Source organism: Rhinopithecus bieti, unplaced genomic scaffold (assembly GCF_001698545.2).
Source record: "Rhinopithecus bieti isolate Rb0 unplaced genomic scaffold, ASM169854v2 scaffold_14549, whole genome shotgun sequence".
Taxonomy (NCBI): Eukaryota; Metazoa; Chordata; class Mammalia; order Primates; family Cercopithecidae; genus Rhinopithecus; species Rhinopithecus bieti.
Genome location: NW_016808027.1, coordinates 211,115 through 229,321, shown reverse-complemented (window position 1 = coordinate 229,321; position 18,207 = coordinate 211,115). Strand labels below are relative to the sequence as shown.

At 50.9% G+C, this 18,207-nt stretch overlaps 1 protein-coding gene across 8 annotated transcripts in view; it reads right to left on the bottom strand.

Annotated features, from left to right (window-relative positions):
- Positions 1 to 18,207, bottom strand: part of GDPD5 (glycerophosphodiester phosphodiesterase domain containing 5) — a 90,941-nt gene that overhangs the window by 55,272 nt on the left and 17,462 nt on the right. The window lies entirely within an intron of this gene.

Here is an 18,207-nt window from a genome sequence, read left to right as displayed (position 1 = left end):
TAAGGGAAGGACGGTAGCCCGGAGGTGGGATCTGGGGCACCACAATTACGTGCCTGAGCTCTGACTCATGCACCACCTCCCCCATCGCCAGCTCCTGCAGCCAGCAGGGCAACCCCCCGCCCAGGAACTGGGAAAAGAGATGGTATCGACAGCCCATGGGAAGCAGAGGGGACAGGAGAGATGAGGAGGAGACTGCAGGTCAGCATTGCAGCCTTCAGAGGATGTTAACACCTTGTCTACTAGGGACACTGAGGCTGCAGGGACGGAGGCCTACCTACATCACACAGAGGCAGAGCCAGGGCTGGGACCTGAGCCTCCTGGTGCCAATATGACAACTCTCCCCAACCCAACTGGACTCTAGAGCCACACACCAGCAAGAAACACACAGCCAAACACACGTCTCCGTGTGTGAACCAGAGGTGGACAGAGCGGGACTCAGCGACAGCTGGGAAATGACAGCCACTGAGAGATCAGCACTTGGGACACTACCAGGCCTGCCCCTCTGCACCTCCAGTCCCCAGGTTTCTCACAGTGCCCTAAATGTACAGCACTTTACAGTTTATAAAACATACTTATTTCCTCTACCCCCTACAATGATCCTAAGGCCTAAGTGGCAGAGGAAATATAAATAGACCAGTGGCTTCTCCTCTAAACTTTAATGTTTGAGAAGCCATGGTCTATTTATATTTCCTGGGGCCTTGGACCTTAGAAACCTAGGGAAGTTGTTAAAATGCAGTCTGACTCAGTAAGTCTAGGTTAGGGCCTGAGATTCTGCATTTCTGATAAGCTCCCAGGTGATGCTGATGCTGCAGGTCCCTGGACTACAATTTGAGTAGCAAGGCCAGAATGAGTCAAGAGCATGGGACCTGCAGTCAAACTACACAAGTTAGAATCTTGGCTCTTACTATGTGACCTTGGGCAAATTACTTAACCTTTCTGTGCCTCAATCTCCTTAGGTATAAAATACTACGAATAATAAAACCTACCCCATAGGGTCAATGTGGGGATTAAATTAGTTACCATACATAAAACACTTAAAGTGACTATTATTTCAGATTTTGAAATGGAGGTTCTGAGAAGTGAACACACCCAGCAAGGCAGCAGAGCCAGAATTCAAGCTCAAACCTATAAGCTGCACAAAACGCCACAGCCATCAAACCGCTCCCCCATCAGACAGACGTGGATATTGAGGCCCAGATAGGGGCAGAAAACTGAAATGACCATCAGAAAGTTGGTGTGAGAAATACAAGTCCATGACTCCGTCCCAGTGCTCCTTCCACCACACCGTACTGCCTGTCAGAAAAGAAAGTACCGCAGAGTCTCCTCAGGGCTCTCAGCTCTGCTGTCAGCCTTACCTGGTCCCACAGCTGCCCTGGAAACTACCTGTGGGGTTGGCTGGACGTGGAGGCCGTCCCCCTCCCCACTCTGTCTTCTCTCCATCCTGCCCACCAGGCTGGGTGAGGCAGAATGGTCTCACATCCTCCTGCCATTCCCCTCCTCCTACCTCCAGCCTGTGCCCACTGCCCTGTGTCAGGTCACCCAGCTGGGGTCTCAGGCTGAGGGTGACACGCCGGGGTCTGGCTCCACCCCCACCTTGCCTTCCCAGCACGGGGCCAATGGGAGCCTGTGAGTCACTGAAGGAAGTGCTCGGCCCCAAACAGGAAGAGGCTCTTCAAGCAGAAACTCCCTGCAGGATCCCCCAGTGCCCTGGGGCAGATGGCTTAGTAGTGGAAGCTGGCGAAGGAAGGGAAGCTGATTGGGACACAGCAACATCTGCTCAGATTTTACCTGACATTCAAACTTGGCACTCACCCTCCACTTTTTGCTGCCTGGCCTGAGGACTTTTCTGCTGTGGACTGGCTGTGCGTCTTAGGTACATCAGTACCAGTACCCTCTCTGATCCTCATTCTTGGGTCATGGACTGCACTAAAAGACTGCTATAGCCTCGTAATCTACATGAAATGAAGGGTTGGAGCAAGTGAATATAGGGTTTTATTTTATTTCTGAGACAGAGTTTCGCTCTTGTTGCCCAGGTTAGAATGCAATGGTGCAATCTCGGCTCACTACAACCTCTGCCTCTCAGGTTCAAGTGATTCTCTTGCCTCAGCCTGCTGAATAGCTGCGATTACAGGCACACCTCACACCCAGCTAATTTTTGTATTTTTACTAGGGACAGGGTTTCACCATGTTGGCCAGGCTGGTCTTGAACTTCTGACCTCTGGTGATCCATCCTCCTTGGCCTCCCAAAGTGCTGGGATTACAGGCGTGAGCCACTGCACCTTGCAAATATAGGGTTTTAAGTGAATGAACAAATGCACATGAGTGAAATGAACGAGTGAATTAAGATACCTAGATGTAAAACTCTAGCTATAGCATAAGATCTATCATTTGTCTATTGTTCACTGTATGATAGAGAACTCTTTATTGGCAAGAAGATTCACCCCCCGAACACCCTTACACAGGGAAAAGGGGCCCCCACACATCACACACACACACACACACACTCACAAATAAATTCATTAGAGTACACAGGAGCCTCTGTTACGTTACACTCATGTGACCTGTAATCCTAAACATTCGCTCCTGATTAACACCTGTAAGGCTCCAGTTAAACGCTTCTCTGTTTCTTTTCTTTTTTTTTTTTTTTAAGGCATGAGTTGGGGACTGGGTCTCACTATGCTGCCCAGGCTGGAGTGCAGTGGCTATTCTCAGGCACAATCATAACACACTACAGGCTTGAACTCCTGGGCTCAAGCAACCCTCTGGCCTCAGCCTCCTGAGTAGCTGGGACTACAGGCATGCTACCATGCCAGGCCTTTCCATTTCTTGAACTTGAAGAACAAAAGGTGATTCTGTTAAGATGCTGTAAAGGTCTACGGGTCATGTTGCTGCTGAGTGGGGGAGATGGATGCTGCTTGGGGGAGGGGTGCAGTAGGGGGGGCCTGAATGGCAAAAATATATAAGGGAGACACAAGTTAGCTTGTCAAAGCCTTCCTCCCAGACAGCAGCGAGCACGAGTTTCTTGCATAAGCAAGCATCTCTATTCCAGTCCTGCTGTGCATCCTTTATTTTGGCATTTCTTCCTGCTCCAATTTGTGGTTCTAAAAGTACTCATGAATTAGTGTGATATTCACAAAAATGCACATGGTGGCTGAGGAACATCTTACAATATTCTGCAACTCACATTAATGTAACATGAAGTCTGGTATATTTATTTAAATTTGCAACTAGATGGACATTGAATACTAGAACTGTGAATAGTTTCATTTCTACAAAATTTTCAAAAATTGAATTATGTCTATTTAAAGATTTTATTTAAAAATCTGATCATTCATTGTGATGGGTATTGTTTTAATTTTAATAGATGATTTTATGGAATAAAAACCCTCTTGAAAACATAAAATAAATTTGCCTATGTTTATATTTACATTTGTTTACTATTTATTTATTTATTTTAGAGACAGAATCTCACTCTGTCACCCAGGCTAGAAGGCTGGAGTACAGAGGTAAGATCTTGGTTCACTGCAACCTCTGCCTCCCAGGTTCAAGTTATTTTCCTGCCTCAAACTCTCAAGTAGCTGGGATTACAGGCATGTGCCACCATGCCCAATTAATTTTTATATTTTTAGAAAAGATGGGGTTTTACCATGTTGGCCAGGCTGGTCTTGAACACCTGACCTCAGTGATCTGCTTGCCTCAGCCTCAGTGCTGAGATTACAGGTGTGAGCCACTGCACCTGGCCACAGTTCATTTTTATTTATTTCATAAAATCTTTATTTTAGCAAGATCACTAATTATATTGTTATAATCAAGATTTTCATCACTTGTGTTCTGTTGATGGCAATAATCTAAAGTACTAAAAATAAAATGTGTTTGTATTTAAAGTATACAAAATTTGATGGCCAGATGCTGTGGCTCACGCTTATAATCCCAGCACTTTGAGGGCTTAGGCAGGCAGATCACCTGAGGTCAGGAGTTCAAGACCAGCCTGGCCAACATGGTGAAATCCCGTCTCTACTAAACAAAAAAAAATTAGCCGGGTGTGGTGGCACACGCCTGTAGTCCCAGCCATTCAGGAGGCTGAGGCAGGAGAATCACTTGAATCAGGGAGGCAGAGGTTGCAGTGCACTACCATCATGCCACTGCACTCCAGCCTGGGCAACAGAGTGAGACTCCATCTCAACAACAACAATAACAAAATACATATAAAGGCTGGGCACGGTGGCTAACATCTGTAATCCCAGCACTTTGGGAGGCCGAGGTCAGGAGCACTTTTGGGAGGGCAGATCACAAGGTCAGGAGATCAAGACCATCCTGGCTAACGTGGTGAAACCCTGTCTCTACTAAAAATACAAAAAATTAGCTGGGTGTGGTGGCACGTGCCTGTAGTCTCAGCTACTCGGGAGGCTGAGCCAGGAGCGTCGCTTGAACCCGGAAGACAGAGGTTGCAGTGAACCAAGATCATGCCCACTGCACTCCAGCCTGAGCAACAGAGCGAGACTCTGTCACACACACACATAAACTATATATATATATATAATTCAAATGTATATTCAATATAATCCCAGCTACTCAGGAGGCTGAGGCAGGAGAATCACTTGAACCTGGGAAGCAGAGGTTGCAGTGAGCTGAGATCGCACCACACTGCACTCCAACCTGGGTGACATAGAGTGAGACTCTGTCTCAAAAAAAGAAAAAAAAGAACTGTTAAGTCTTATTTTTTATATCTGAACATCATCAGCTTAACAACAATATACCCAGAGATGTGCAGTAATTAAATTCAGACATTCTTGATATTTTATCACTCTCAGTCAAATAAAACTAAACTTTACACAATGTAAATAAGTACACAATGTACGTAGTTCAATGTACATTGTGAAGGTATACTTGTCAAGGTGGGAAAATCAAATCTATTTTATTTAACAGTCTCCTGGCTTGCTTTACAACCTTCAAATATCTGACAAAGATACATGGATCTCTATTTGTATTTTTGCTCTCAGTTCTCTGAATTTAGGAGGGGCCCGTCCACTCCCCACCCACCACCTCTTATGTTGCGGGGCCCAGGTCACCCGTGCTGGTGACTTCACATCTGTGAGCAACTGCGTGTCTGCCAGCCAGCCCTGCCTTCCCCAGTCCGCCTTTCACAAGTGCTTTCCACATGGAAGGTCCTTATGCTTACGCCTTGGGCATGGGGCTGTATTTCTAGGGCAGTAAGCACTCAAATTTCCTCAGGGGCAGTGACCACAACTTGACTGGCCTCTCCCACAGACCCTGTACTCCTTAAAGTCACTTCAGCTCCAACACCACCTTGCAGGGGAGCCAGGGTGCCCAGGGTCTTCCATCCCCAGTTCTTGTTACACCATCCCCCTGGAAAGGGAGCCGGCTAGGCTAGGAGGGCCCAGCAGCCTCTGCTGCACCAGGCCAGTAGTCCCCCGCCATCCAGCTGGGCAGTGGTCCTGGTGACCTGTAGCCCACAGCTATTTTCCTCCTCCTCTGCATCCCCACTCAGTCCCCCTCCCTCACCTCTCCTCTTGCCCCCTTACTCTGGACCTACTAGCCACAGTAACCTACTTTGGGCTAAAGCCACCACAATGTACCCTCAGCCCCCAACACCTGGGCTGGCAAATCTCCACATTCCTTGCCCACTGCCCTTCCTAGCATCTTTCACAAAGAGCTTCCAGAGAGCAGGAAGCAAGTTCAGGAGGTGGGGGAGCAGAGGAGTGAGCAGGAGACTGAGAGCCAGGAGACCTGGCTTTTCTTCCTGGCTTGGCCACTGGAAGGCAGGTCAACATCTTCCTATGTCATATGGGGATACTGGCACCTGCCCAGATCTCATCTTGGGATGACAGGGAGAACCAGTGAGCAGGATGTAACAGGGCTGTGTAAACTGTACAGTGTGCAGTGGCTGTAACAGGGGCCAGACCCCATCTCCCTCATGTTTCCTGCTCAGGCTGGCACAGTGCCGAGGGCCCATCTATTGTTAATACTGCCCAACGTTTACAAGGGCTGGACATACTCTCTGTACGAGGCCAAGGTTTCTATGTGTGCTATCTCACTCCTCTTAGCCTCCCACTGCAGACTTTTTTTTTTTCTGGAGACAGAGTCTCGCTCTGTTATTCAGGCTGGAGTGCAGTGGCGCAATCACGGCTCACTGCAACCTCTACATCCCAGGCTCAAACAATCCTCCCACCTCAGCCTCCTGAGTCTCTAGGACATAGGTATGTGCCATCACACCCAGGTAATTGTTGTATTTTTTTGTAGAGCGGGGGTTTTGCCATGTTGCCCAGGCTGGTCTTGAACTCCTGAGCTCAAGTGATCTGCCCACCTCCGCCTCCCAAAGTGCTAGGATTACAGGAATGAGCCACATGCCTGGCTGCAGTAGATACTTTTTATAGATGGTAAACAGAGGCTCAAAGGGATTTAGGGTCTCCTGGATTCATACCTTACTACCAAGCCAGTCTAGACACCAAAAATCTAGTCACCAACACACATTTCCTGAGCTCTCCTGTATGCCCAGCATACAGACGGAGCCCCTGCTGGACGAGCCCACGAGCTAATGGTGTAGATAAACACACCAAGCGCATCGTGTGAACAAAGGCGGCAGGACGCGTAAGGGGTGGCGGTGAATCAAAGCTGTCTCCCAGCCTCACCCCCAGCCTGGCACAGTGCTGGACCCACCACAGGCAGCAGTGAATACCCAGGAGTGAACAAACTTGTTATCCCTGACATCCACCTCCCCAACCTAGCCATTCCCTGCCTGCCTCCTGGACAGTGAGGGGGCTCTAGACTTTCTAGACCACTTTCTCCTCTGGGACCACCACCCTAAGGGCACCCTCACTCTTGGCGCCTACAGGTGCCCCAAGCCTTTGCAGTGGATTCTATGCTAAACCTGGTGAAAGTTAAACTGTACTTATCTGAGCACAGAACCCCTTATACAATAGGTACTCAATACATGGGAATCAAATGAGTTAATGAGTTTGCAGCAGTGACTGACCACTTCGGTGCCTGGCTCAGTTCATCCTGACCACTAGGGGCTTAATTCAAGTTCTGAATCAAAGAGGGGCTGGGGGACCAGAGCAGAGCTGATAAAAGAGTAGAATGCTCACTTAACTAGCCGTGGGGTTGGAAGCAGGTCCTAGCCCTCTCTGCCCTTTTGCTGTGTGATCACCGGCAAATCACTTCACCTTTCTGGGCATCCACTGCATCAAGCAGGGATTAACACCATGTTACAATCGCCTGATTTCTAGATGAGCACATACAAAACTGGTTACAAACATAGGGTACCTCATGAGGCTCAGAGATGGGAGGTGACTTGGCTAAGGTCACACAGCAGGTGACAGAGTGTGGACTAGCACCCAGGCCTGTCATGGTCTGTTGGGGGTGGGGGGAGTGGAGGGGGAGGTTGACTCCCAGAGGCCTGAGTGGGGAGGCCAGATCATGGGTAACATCTCTTGTGATATCACAGGGGACAGGAGAAGGGTAAGAGTGGGTCCCATGAGGGCTAACCCACACTGATATCACCAGTGAAAGTGAGAGTCACATAGTCGGAGTCTTAGGATCTAGTCAGTACGGCCAGGAAGGGCAACCTGTTTATTTGTTCCTGGAATGTGTTGACCAACGCAAGTTCCCCCAAGCGATCCCCTGAGTACCTTCTATGGAAACACAGAGTGGGTGGGCTGCGAAGAAAAGTCAAATCCAAATTCGACTCAGGCGGGGATGGGCCACAATGGCCTTGATTTCCTCTATGGGCATTTGGTGCTTCCACGGCCTTGAACTAATCTCTGTCCTTAAGCCTTGTCCCACCTCGTAATCATCACTGATGGGTGGGCTGGAAGGGAGAACTACAGCATGGCACCAGGGCCGGCCTCTAGGGCTGGGAGGGACCTGGACTGACTGGAGAGATTGCCCAAAGCCAAGTCATCCGGGAGAACAATGAGGGCGGGAGTTCTGTGGGATTTTGCCTCTAGAAGCTGACAGACAAAGACCTGGGGCTAGAGGAGCAGTGGAGCACAGGGAGGCTCTCAGAAGGCACTGCCCCTTGCTGACCACACAGCCTGGGATTCCCCCTTCTGCACACCCCTTTCTCATAGCTGTCACTTGCTGGTGCCAGGTCCTGGGCAATCAGCACCTTACATGCTTTATCTCATACAATCCCTTGACTCAGGAGGGAGAGGTATGAATTCTCCAGCATCTTTGCCCCTGGAGGGCCAGCCCTAGGGTATGACCTACAGTGTCCCCATGAGAGTTCCTCTGGAAGACAAAGCCAAAGTTCTTCTATGGAGCTTGGCTCAAAATAGCCTCTTGCTTCTCCTCTTTCTCTTTCTGCTTCTGTGGTTTTTTTAGTTTTTTTTTTTTTTGTATTTTTTTTAGTAGAGATGGGGTTTCACCGTGTTAGCCAGGATGGTCTCGATCTCCTGACCTTGTGATCCGCCCACCTCGGCCTCCCAAAGTGCTGGGATTACAGGCTTGAGCCACCGCGCCCAGCCCTCTTTCTGCTTCTACATTTCCTATTCCCTTAGCAGGTTTCCCTTAGCAGGGAAGCTTCCTAATGAATCACTGTCACACGAATCCTTGCCTCAGGGTCTGCTTCTAGGTCTGTTTCAGGTGTCTGAGGTGGGTGCCATCAATGTTTCCATTTCAGAGATGAGGAAACCGAAGCTCAGAGACATGAAGAGTATCCTGTGAAAGATCCCCATCTTGCAAGCAGCAGAACATGCACTTGAATTGACGTCTGCCAGGTGCAAAGCCAAGCACTGACCCCTCAGGCCCCACCCCTTCATCCACGACCAGCATCATCTGAGTTTGTTCACATCCCCAAATGCCACTGTCCCTTCCTGGTCATCTAGGTTAACTTTCCTTTTTTTTTTTTTTTTTTTTTTTTTTTTTTAACTGGAAGGAAAGGAATGTGCAGATGATCCAAGGGGGATGACTAAGTCCTCAGATTCCTCTGGTTGGCTCAGACCCTGTTTTGGTCAATCCTTGTGAATCAGGGCGGGTCTGACATTCTGGGAATGCAAGGAGACTTCAAATAATCTTCATGAAAACAAGTTGTAAAAACACTGGCCACCACTCCAAGTGGTCGGCTGATAGGCTTGGCTCCATGGAGCGGGGTTGAACAAGTTCACCAGAAGGGAATGCACAGTGGGAAAAACTTAGGCTAGACCCAAAGGAAGAACTTCCCTGTAATTGGGAGCTGGGCCCAGAGATGGGGTTGGGTGTGGCCTCTTTGGAAGCAGGCCATCCACGTCCTGACCTTCCCAGGCCTTTCTTGTTTGCAGTGTCTAGAAACAGCTTTGGTAAGCACTAAAGATGCAAAAACCACCAGAGGCCAACCCTGCCCAGCCCTGGGCTTCAACTCCTGACCTGAACCTGGTTTATGACGATGCTCTGAGCTAGTGGGGCTTCTGCCTCCTGGGATCCTCCCCACACCCCAGGGTGGCTGCTACCACCCTACTCTGCAGATGCGAAGACTGGCAGAGGTCAGGGCAGGACTGAAGGCTACCCACCCAGCACTGCACCTCCTCCACCCTCAGCCCTCCACAACCATTCCTCCAGAAAGCACCATCCCCTCCAGGCACCCTCCCTGCCGCGGGCAGAGGACTAGGCGGGTGTCTACAGATGACCAGTTTACCCTCTCTCCTCCCTCTGGCCTCTGCTCTCTCCTCTTCTGGCTCCTTCCAGTCAGCAATGAGCAGGCCTGGGGCTCATGCAGTTCATCCCTGGCACCCCTTCCCAGCTCTCTTCCCTTTCTCTCCTTCCTTCCCATTCAAACTTGAGAGTTGTCTACACCCATATCTCCACTTCCTCCCACCCACTGCAAAACCCATTATACCCTCTGCTGCCACCAAGTTCAACAATGGCTTCTGTGTGGGTAAATCCACCGGGCACTTCTCCATCCTCAGCTGACACTGCAGAACTCGCCCTCCTAAAACCAGTCTCCTTCCTTGGATTCCAGGACACTGCCTGGTTGTTCGTTCCCCTTTTTGGCCCCACCTCACCAGCCCCTTTGCTGGCTTGTCTCTCTGCCCACACCTGAATGCTGCTGCTCTCAATCCTAAGCCCCCTTTCCCTCCCTTGCCCACCACATCCTTCTTGGCAGTATCATCCACCCCACGGCTTCAACCACCCGTCTCTGCCTGGACCAAGCTCAAGACTCAAGTATCCTGCAACCCTCTGGTCACCTGCACCTGGACACCCCACAGGAAGCTCACACCCACAGTGGCCAAATGGGAACTCCTCTCCCTTTCCACGCATTTCAAGGCACCTCCATTCCCTCCAACCTCCAGGCCTGGAAGATGAGAATCACCCTCCCCATCTCCCTCTTCAAACCCTCCAGTGCCATCTGACGCCAAGCCCAGCTCTGTTCTCCATCTCCTTCCTCTCATCCCCCAAACAGCCCTGGAGTCGCCACTCAAACTCCTCCTGCAGGAAGCCCTCCCTGACTCTCCAGCAGGGCCGGGCATGCCTTCACCTGTTTTCATGTGCCCTGTACAGCCATCCATTCAGCAGACACGCTAGTGTCCAGCTGCACAGCTGACTGCCTGGGCTGGCTCTGGAAGGTAGGGGCAGGGTCTAACCCTGGGTGCCCAACATCCAGGCCAAGTGCAACATGAGGGCTCCCAAAGAGGTTTCTCAAATCTGGAAATTGTATTTTTCTACTGAGTGTGCCACATTGGTGAGGTCTGGATTTTCCCTCAGACCACAGGCCCCCAGGGGCAAGGGCTATCCCCTGGCTCGGCCCCTCCTCGCACTTAGCCCCCATCAGAGCACCCTAATCTGCCTGCCATTTATGAGGAGATACCATGGGGGCCCTGGAGAGAGCCTAAGAGGCCCACCTCATACTTGTGCAAACACACGCGAACACACAGAGACATCCAAAAAGACAGAGGGCACGTATTCACGGACAGACACGGGTGACATGAGTGGGCACACTGGCGCAAGCACACAGGCTCCCGGAAGTACATGGAGCTGTGCAAAGACAGGTCCACAGGGACGTAAACATCCTGGAAACACAGACCCGGGCCATGGCCTCGCTCAGAGTCACGTGCTCCGGGGTGAAGCCTTTGGCTCAGTCAGGGTTCCAGGCTGGTGCTCGGGACTCCAGAGCAGGGGCTCAGGGAGACATGGCAACAGTCCCCTGAACAGTCTGGCTGGTTCCATTTGGACTCTGAGGCTGTGATCAGAGTGGGGAGGGGTGCTGGGAGAGGAGAGGGTGAGGGAGCAGGAGCCACTCTCCACAGACAGGGCTGGGGGCAGAGGAGGCCACTGGCCTTGCCAGGCTCCTCCAGACCCCTCTGCCAAGGGAGTTACACTTCTGCCTTCCCCTACCAAAGAGCCAATCTGAGCAGAGAACAATCACGAAGTTTCTAATATACTGGAAAAGGAGGGAAAGCAAGCCAGGGTAGGTATGCACATCACATTCAAAACCAATGTAAATGACCCGTGCCAAACACCTGGGAGTGGGCCCCATCAGTCCTGAACTCTCCCTACACGCCCAAGTCCAGTACTTCCCAAGATCCTGTTGATTCAGCCTCAGAAATGGCTTCCTCATGATGGTACTCAAGCCTCTCATATTGCTGCCTGAGAAGTAGAAGGACATCCTGGAACCTTCAGGATTAAGTACAAACCCTACATGCAAAACGTTTCTCAACCTGGGCTTTCCAGTCACTTCCTTCACTCCTCACCTCAGGCCAGCCCTGCCACCTGGAGCTAAGTTCCTGCTCCAGGGACTCCCCTCTCCAGCTCGACACCTTTGCAAAGTTAATTTCTCTGTATAGAATGCCTTTGCACTTGCCTCAGTCTGGTGAACTCCTATAGATCCCTCAATACCCAAATGGGAAATGCTGCTATTCAGTGGATTGGCTTCCACAGTGGCAGTCACATCCTAAAGTCAGCACATCATGAATAAGTTGCATATGGTCAAATCACCCTTAGCTTTATCTAGCTACCATTTATATACGATGCCTAGGCATTGTTCTAGGCATTTCCTGTGTTTACTCATCTAACTCTCACAACTGTAACAGATTGTATTTCCAAAGACATCTACAGCAATGTCTCCCATCCTACACCGTCTTCTTACAAAGTGATGCTGACACCAGTCCCATGGAGAGAGGTGGGGTCTCTGTCACCCCTACTTGAATCTGAGAGGGCTTGGGAGTAATGGCTGAGGTGACACTATGGCACTTTCAGGGACTGGTCATCGAGTGTGAAGCAGCTTCTGCCTCCTTCACCAGGACACTCCTGCTAAAGTCCTGCACCACCATGTAGACACCGTGATTGCTCTGAGGCTGCCTTGCTGTGGGAAAGCTCAAACAAGCCCGCAGAGAGAGAAAGGAAGGCCTGAGACTACACAAAGAGCAAGAGAAGCCGGGCCAACCTCCGGGTACCCCAGCTCCTCCCCACTCTAGACACCATCTGACAGAAACCATGTGAGACCCTGAGCCAAAGCCACTGGGCTTAGACCAAGGCTGAGTCCAACTTAAATTCCTGGCCTATAGAAACTGTGAGACAATGATTGCTCTTTTTTTTTTTTTTTTTTTCCTGAGACTGAGTCTCCCTCTATCGCCCAGGTAGGAGTGCAGTGGGACATCTCAGCTCACTGCAACCTCTGCTTCCCAGGTTCAAGCGATTCTCCTGCCTGAGACTCATGAGTAGCTGGGATTACAGGTGCGCTCCACCATGCCCAGCTAATGTTTGTATTTCTAATAGAGATGGGGTTTCATCATGTTGGCCAGGCTGGTCTCAAACTCCTGGTCACAGGTGATCCACCTGCCTCAGCCTCCCAAAGTGCTGGGATTACAGGCATGAGCCACCATGCCTGGCCATGACTGTTCTTATATAAAGTCACTAAGTTTTGGGGTGATTTGTTATGTCACAACAATAACTAACAAATATAAATTATGAACTATCATTCTCCCCACTTCAGAGAAGGATCTGAGGCAGAGAGGCTAAGCAACTTGTCTAAGGTCACAGAGGTAGTAACTGGCAGAACTGGGATTTGAACCCAGGCAGTTTAGCCTCAGAATCCACACCATTCACCGCTATGCCATACTGAGTGCCTGCAAGGTCTGATTGGTCTCCCAGCCCACAGCAGGCCTCAGGGAGTGGTTGCTGAATAAATGAGCGAAGGAAGGAATAGGCAAATGAATGAATGAAAGTGAGCAAAAGCAGATGAACTCCCAGGTGCGAGGCAAAGACCTTAGAGAGCCTATACCATGCAAATGAGTCTGAAGTGAACCTCCTTGTTGCTGAAGCAGTTCCGCTGTCCACAGCCCTGGGGAAAGTCAGGTGATCAGAGGAGACTAGCCGGTGCCATTGGCCTCCGCCCACTACGGATGCTCATCTCTTGAGCCTCCTGAGATGTTCATCTCCCAGCCCCCTTCCTCGCCCAGCCCTGAATGCTGCAGGATTAGACACAGGCCCCTAGGGAGCTGATCCCTCCTAAGGACAAGGCTTGCAGATCTCAGGAACTGCAGAGGGAAGGTCCCCAGGCTGGAGAGCCAAGTTAAATCCTGGCATGGCCATTGACTGGCTGTGTGAACTTGGATGAGTCCAGTCCATGCCCCTCTCTGTGTACAGGTGCTCTCCAGCTCCAGTGTTCTGAGACTCACCAGGTGCTCAGCTGGCCTCAAGGATGGGGTGCAGGTGAGCTGTGGGTCCTATAGCCATGGGCAAAAGGGACCTGTCCCTAGAGGGAAAGTGGATAACAAGAATGAATCCCACCTACTACTCACTGCAAACCTGCTGCATGCCAAGTGTTTCAACATGAACAATTTCTACTCTTTGCAGCAATCCCACTGGGCACAGTGGCAGGTGAGGATGGTCTTAGACCCAGCTAAAGGGAGGCTAAAAGCCAGAGTCCAACCCAGGCCCATCCAACTTCAAAACTCCCCACTCTTGTCACAAGAGCCAAGAAGTGGAAGCAACCCAAGGGTCCGTCGACAGGTGAACGGACAGAAAAATGTGGTCTAGCCACACAATGGAGCAGCGTTCCGCTGAACAAAGAAGGGGATCCCGCCACATGCTACAGCATGGATGAACCATGAGGACACTATGCTAGGTGAAATAAGCCAAATACTGTATGTTTCCACTTATATATGGTATCTAAAATAGTCAAACTCAGAAACAGAAAGTGGAATGGTGGGTGCCAGGGGCCAGAGAAAGAGGGGGAAATGGGGAGTAGTTGTGTCATAGGTAGAGTTTCAGTTTTGCAAGATGAAAAAGCTCTGGAGATCTGTTGCACAAGAATGCGAATATAGTTAACATATGGAACTGTATTTAACATGGTTACTAGGGTACATTTTATGTTTGTTAACATAAAATAATAGAATTTAAAAAAATACTCTCACTCTTGAGGTAGATAGGGAGATTAGAAAGGGTATTAGGAAGGGGAGTCCAGGAAGGCTTCACAGAAGAGGGGGCATTTGAGCTGGGCAAGATTTGGGCAAGCACAGATGGGCCTGGGGCACTACAGATAGAGGCTTGGACCTTTGGCCCCTGCCTCCCTCTCAGGATCCAGCTGCCTCAGCCCCCCGCCCCACCCCCAGCTCTCCAGATCACCACCAAAAAGCAGTGCCCCAGAGGAGAGTAGGCATTGGCTTGGAAGAAGGGATTTCCTGAACACCTACTATGTGCTCTGAGGCCCACTCACTGCATGACCTTGGGCCAGTCCTTGTCCTTGTGGGGCCCCTGTTTTCCCGTCCGTACCATCAGAGAATGACCTGCGATTCCTAGGTGTCCTTCCAATTCTCACACTGGGAATAATCTCTGAAGGGGAGGCAAGAGGCACCAGAGACCTGCAGAGAGCAGGGAACAGGACACTCTCTGGTCAAAAGACCAGGAATCTGGAGCTGCAGCCTCACAATCCTGCCCCAGGCAGCCTCTACTCACTTCACAGAAGGGAAATCTGAGACTGATATGGATTCGGTTTAATTCAAACCTAACCAACGTGTGCCTGCACCTACTATATTTGTGATAGCGCCGTAATTCCTCCCTCAGTCCAGCACCGTTTCTCCTATTCCATGCTGCCAAAAGTGGAAAAGACTCTAACATAAGGTAAAGCATGAATCATTGCAGTCAGAGAGACAAAATCCTCCATGCCTAGGTCTCTCTCCAAGAATTCTGACTCTTGCCTCTTTCCCCTAGCTCTCAGGAACTCCGTTTCTCTCCCAGAAGGAACGGGGCAGGGCAGTCCTTGCTTCCAATATCAGTTCCACCAAGTACCAGCTGGGCCTTTGTGTTCTCATCTGCATCATGGAGATAAGGACCCTTTCCAGAGCCCCTTGGGAGGGTCAGATACGGCAAGAGCACAAAATGCTGAGCCAAGGGCTTGGCACACAGTAGGCACTCAATAAAAGGTCGCCATCATCTGTTCTCTCCTTTCCAGACAAAGACATTTTCATCGATCTGTTTGTTTCTCTCAGGGACGCTTTGTTTTGTTTGAGCTCTTCCCAGAAGACACTCCCCCCAGGAACACTGGGTGATGCTCCTCAGCCAGCCCCAGGGAGAAGGAAGGAGGAGGGATGAACTTACTTGATGGGAAAAAGAAAATTCATCATCAGGTAAACACAAGACAGCAACCCTGGGGAAGTCCAGTGGCTTTCCCCTCCACCTAGGAGGACCCAGGGTGGCCCCAGATCCCGCTTAATAAGCTCCCCGGGGCCTGGCTGGGAGGCCTGATATGATCTGGCTGCTACTTAAATCACACAAAGCCTTCTATTCTTAGCTGAGCAGGGGCCTGGTTCCATCCCAGCTGTCCATTAGCACTAACCAGCCCCAGGCACGCCATCACAGTGGCCAGTCAAGACCACAAGGAAGGGCGGGGGCAGCTCTGTGATCTGACTGAAGTCCAAGACCTACCTGAGGGGACTACAGATGACTCCCCAGTTGCCAGAGTGTTCACGGAGCCTGCAGAGGGGCTGCCTGGGCTGGATGAAGGTTTGGATTGTGACCCCTAAGGCCACCTCCAAGTCTGGATTTCATATCACCAAGATTCTGTTTCCATGATCCAGCGCTTCCAAGATTTGGGAACTGAAAGAGTCCACGGTTCTAAGGACCAAGGTTCCAAGATGCCAACAAAGATAGGATGCTGGGCTCTAGAATGGGCAGCCTGCCCCTGCCCCCCTCCCCTTCTCCGTCCAGCCCTTAAGAGGCAGAGGATGGCCAGCTCTAACCCAATCCTGGGGTCCCTAGGCAGGGGAGTGGCACAGACAGCATGATGGACTTGGCACTGAGGTCAGCAACTCTTGTTTTATGCCACCCCTCATCCACTGGGGCAAGACTCCCTAGGGAACTTCTGGGTATACTGCAGAGACAAACAGGGAAAGAAAGAGGGGAAGGGTCAAAGCTGCCCTGGGGCCCACCAATGCCAGATACTGCTGGGCAGGGTGTTCAGTGTCTGCTCTGTGCCAGCAGGGCCAGCATACCCTTGTCAGGCAGGCATGGAGAGGTTGGGTGGGCTACCCAGGGTCACAGGCCGGAAAGTGCAGGAGCTGGGCTGAGAACCCCAGGCTGGGCTGGCTTCACAGATCACTGCTCCCCTCACCCTGCTATGTGTAGGCCGCAGCTTCCTGGGACCACTTCTTCCAACATCCTCATTTAGAGGGGAAAACAGGCCCAGAGGGAGAAAGGGCCTATGATCAAGGTCACACAGAGAACTGGTGGCAGAGCCAGGCAGAATCATTCCCAGGCTGGGGGACACTGGCTGCCTCCAAGCCCCACTGGGTCACAGCCACCGAGCCTTTTCTGCATTCCTCCTTTTCAGCCCAGACTGGGATTCCTAAGGCAGGGCTGTCTCCTGTTCCCTTAGTCCCCAGCACAGTGGTTGCCCCATGAGGCCATCTGAGTGACAAGCCAAGAATCAGAGGATGGGACAGTGGGTCAATGCCTCACACCCAAGGCTGGCCAGCTCAGCACACACATGGTCTGGAGAGAGTTGACCCTGTCAGATGCTGGGGACAATCACAGGGACACTTGTCAGGAACACTCAGAGGCTAATTAAACAGCTGTCCCATTAAGGAAAGCAAATCAGGCTCCACACACACATTGACCATCACAGAGCCCGCCAGTCCTCAGGACGGGACACTCAGCCTCGGCTGCCTGAGCCCTTGACCTGCACTCTGGGCCGTCATTCCCCAACACCCACTATCTATCAGTAGCTTTTTTTTTTTTTTCTCCAATAGGATTTTACAGATTATTTCTCATCTGAAGCTCACAATGATCCTGAGAATTAGGTACTTGTTCCCTCCATTTTATAGGACAGGGAGGACAAGGGACTCACCCAGGTCACCTGGCTAATATGACAGACTCAGGACTCGCACCCAGTGACTTTACCTGGTCCCAGAGGAAAGGTCAACAAATACCTGGGTGATTTTGAAGCCCTTTTGGTGGAGTCACAAGGTACAAAAATGTGTCTAAGCTGTACTGACCATTTTGAGGAAGTTGACAAAAATTTCCTGTCTCCTGCTTACAGACACCACAGATCAAGTATCTAAAAACATCTGATTTCTTTGCTCTGGCCTAGCATTAGATCTGCCCTGCAAACTGGTGGCCTGCCATCCATCCGGTGCCCTCTTGGGTATGCCACCCACTGGGTTGATTTGATCTCACACCAGCCTTGTGACGTTGGCCTTATCATCGGCAACTTAAAATGAGGCCAGCTAAGGCTAAGAGAGGCCCAGGCACAAATTCAAGGTTGCACAAGCGCAGGGATGGAACCACGACAAGAAGCCAGGTGTGTTCCTGCTCCGTCTTTTTAAGACAGGGGGAGAGTTGGAGGAGGGGTAAATTGATGTTTGTTCACTGGGATCTTCTAAAAATAATCTGCTTAGGTTTACATCAATATCCCAGTATATCTTTCTCCCTGCCTGCCACTCTGCCTCCCCCACTGTGGCCCCCACGCCAGTCTAAGCAGAGGGAGGATCTGTGATGCCTCTGGGTGCCAGCCTCACCAGCTGTCTGCCCCTACTCCCCCCACATAGGGCCAGGACCATCTGGAGCTGCTCAGGAACAAGGGCACTGAGAGGGACCCCCAGAATTCCAGGAGAAGGGATGCTGGGCACAACCTAGCCTTGTCCCTCCAGCACCTACCCTGGGCAGATGGCTTTGACTCAGCAGCTGTGAGTACCTCAGGTACCCGAGGTCCTGCTGAAATAAAGCAGTGTCCACATTGAAGATCTTGGTCATCCCGACTGACACCTCCTGGCACGA